Here is a 3,219-nt window from a genome sequence, read left to right as displayed (position 1 = left end):
ATGGCCCCATTTGGGACCTCAGGACAGCAAAACCTAGCTAGGCACGTTGGGCCAGAGTGGGAGTAAGGGGCTTAGCTGTGGGGCAGGGGGTCAGAGTGGGGGTGAAAGGTGTGGCTGTGTGGCCATTTTACACTTGATTCTAAACAACAGGGAGGAAGTGGTTGCAAATCTGAAGGTGGAAGGCAATTTTGGGAGAAAGTGCTTGTGAAATGATAGATATGAAATTGCAGAAATCTTTCTTTTCCTTACAGTTGTAAAATCTGAGTATCTTCAGGACTCTTGGATGAATGCCATCTGGTCCTCTTGACTAATTACTGTGTAATTTATCAATTTGTTTCAAAACCTCCTCTACTGACAGCTCAGTATGGGACAGTTCCTTTATCACCTAAAATGAAGGGGTCTCCCTCCCATCCTCTGCAGTGAAGATTATTGCAAAGAATTCATTTAGCTTCTCCACAACAGCAACGTCTTTCTTGAGTGCTCCTTTAGCAACTTGATCGTCCAGTTCCCCACTGATTGTTTGTCTGGCTTCCTGCTTCTGATGTACTTTAAAAAAAAATGCAGTTAGTTTTTTGTCCTTAGCTAATTTTCAGTCAGTTAGTCCCTGACTATGTGAGCAAGAACAGTGTAGGCAAACATGTGAGAGAGAGAAAACTTAGTACTGTAGTAAGTGAAGGCCCTGATAAAGGCCCAGTATGAGGCCTGAGGCCTGAACTAAAATAATGGCCAAGACTTTGCTAACATAAAGCAAAGTGAAGCTCTGAGCCAGAGGCAGGCCCTGCTCACAGAAGCTGGCAAGGAAAGGGCTGATGCTGCAAGATGATACGTACCTAAAAGGTACTGAACACTAAAGAGCAGAAAATTCACATACTTGCACATTCCACACAGATTACAAGGAACAGACTGACCCATCCCAATGACAGGGGCAAAAGGGTAATATGATGGCTAGAGTTGTTTTGATCGAACCAACATGTACAAGGTGAGAGGCGGCACCTTACTACGTAGAGGGGTTGTACTTTACTACGTAGAGGGGTTGTACCTTACTGCGTAGAGGGCTGCACCTCAATACGTCAGGAGTGATGTGTAACTTGTTTGTATCTGTGTATAAAAATGTATCCCTGGGGCGATGTCTTTGTCCGGCCTAGGGGGCAGTGGAAAGTCCCGCCACTAACTGAGCCGAGTCCATTGCCAAGAGGCATTTTCTCGTAGTATGCCCTGTAGAGTAACAATCTAGAGGGAACTGCAATTGTGTCCGAGCGCAATAAACCTGGCCGACGTGCCTTCGTACCTTACTAGACTCTGTGGTCATTGGGGGTTCTCGTCGAGTCTGCTGTGTCAGCTATTTGCGCAAAGCTGGGGCGGCACACAGAGGGAACACACGCACGCAGCCGAGTGATACCAACAAGGAGAGAGCAGAGCAGAGCACCACACCAGTAGTGCTTCTGACAACACACCTCTGACAACAAGTACCACCTCAGAGCTCTGGCCCATCCCATCCAAGATCCTATCTCCAACTGTGGCCATCCCTGATTCTTCAGAGGAAGGAGACAAAAAAACTCTCCCAGAATCTATTAGTGGGAAGACGCAGGATTCCTTCATGAACAGTGACGTCTGGCTGAAACCCTGAAGCATGTCCTTTAGGAAAATAAGACATAAACCAGAAATGAGGCCCAGGGTTGCTGAGCCCTGCCCCCCACCTTCACACTGTCATAAATTTATCCAACACTTTTTCTAAACTAATAAAGTTGTGCATCCCTACAGCTCCTATTAGAAGGTTGTTCCAGAACTTCACCCTTCTGAGGGTGAGAAACCTTTCTCTAATTTCCACTTGAATTTGTTGATGGCCAGTTATATCCATTTGATTTTGTGCAAACAATGAGACAGAATTAGTAATAAGAGCTCTGGCATAACTTTTATCCCAGTGATAGTCATCTCAGATGTAGGAGACCCCTGCTTCAAGTGTCTGAGGAGGAGAAATGATTGAAACAGAGATCTGTCCCCTCCCATATACATGCCCTGGCCACTGCGTTATGGGATATCTCTCAATTTCTCCTGCTCAAGAACTTTTGTGAGTCTAACTCCAGCACCCATTGGTTCCAATGGAGCTATGCTGATTTACATACTCTGGGGATCTGGCCAATTGACTTCAATGGATCTGCTCTGACTTAGACGAGTGGAAGATTTGGCTCAAAGTGTCATTACCTGAGCTGAGAATGTCCCATACACTAATTACCCACAAATCTCTGCTCTCTGACTGAAAAAAAAAGAGAGAATCAACACTGATTGAGAAACCTGAATTTCCCCAATATATTCCTTAGAGCTGTTTTAACCTCCTTGTTATTCAGGCTGTAGATGATGGAATTTAACATGGGGGTCAAGATGCTGTACTGGATGGAGAATATTTCATTCAGCACCACAGAGGAGATTGAGCTGGGTTTTGTGTACTGGAGAAAACCTGTCATGTACAACAAGCCAACCACAGTCAGGTGGGAGCTGCAGGTGGAGAAGGCCTTATGCCTGCCCTCGGCAGAGAGTATCTTCAGGATGGTGGAGATGATATGAATGTAGGAGATTAGGGTGAGGAGGAAGGAGCTCAACCCTAATACCAAAACAGAAGTAAGAAGCACCACTTGATTGGTAAAGGTCTCAGTACAGGCCAGTTGTAACAGAGGAGGGAGCTCACAGCTGAAATGGTTGATTTGATTGGGCCCACAGAAATGCAACTTGAGGGCAAAAACTGTGTTAAGAAGGGCATAGAAGAAGCCCGTAGTCCATGCACCACTCACCAGCTGAACACAGATCCCTTTGCTCATTGTCTGCACGTAATGTAATGGATGACAGATGGCAGCATAGCAGTCATAAGCCATGGCTGAGAGAATGAAAGCTTCAGTACCAGCCGAGAGGCTAAAAAGGAACATCTGGGCAATGCAGCCATTGACAGAAATAGCTTTTGTGCTCTGCTAGGAAGTTCATGAGCATTTTAGGCACCGTGACTGAGGAATAGCAGATATCAACAAAGGATAAATGGAAGAGAAAGAAGTCCATAGGGGTGTGAAGATGAGAATCAGCTCTTATCACCACCATGATCACTATGTTTCCACCCAGAGTGATTAGGTAAATAACTAAAAACACCGAGAAAAGGAAAATCTGCATCTGTGGGTCACTGGAAAGTCCCAGGAGGATAAATTCGGTCACTGTGGTTTGATTTTTCATTATCAT

General features: G+C 45.4%; 1 pseudogene; it reads right to left on the bottom strand.

Annotated features, from left to right (window-relative positions):
* Window positions 1-2,273: 2,273 nt before the first annotated feature.
* On the bottom strand, window positions 2,274-3,219 carry LOC115643232 (annotated as a pseudogene).

This window comes from Gopherus evgoodei, unplaced genomic scaffold, assembly GCF_007399415.2.
Source record: "Gopherus evgoodei ecotype Sinaloan lineage unplaced genomic scaffold, rGopEvg1_v1.p scaffold_53_arrow_ctg1, whole genome shotgun sequence".
In the NCBI taxonomy this organism is placed as follows: Eukaryota; Metazoa; Chordata; order Testudines; family Testudinidae; genus Gopherus; species Gopherus evgoodei.
This window is presented reverse-complemented; position numbering and strand designations above follow the sequence as displayed.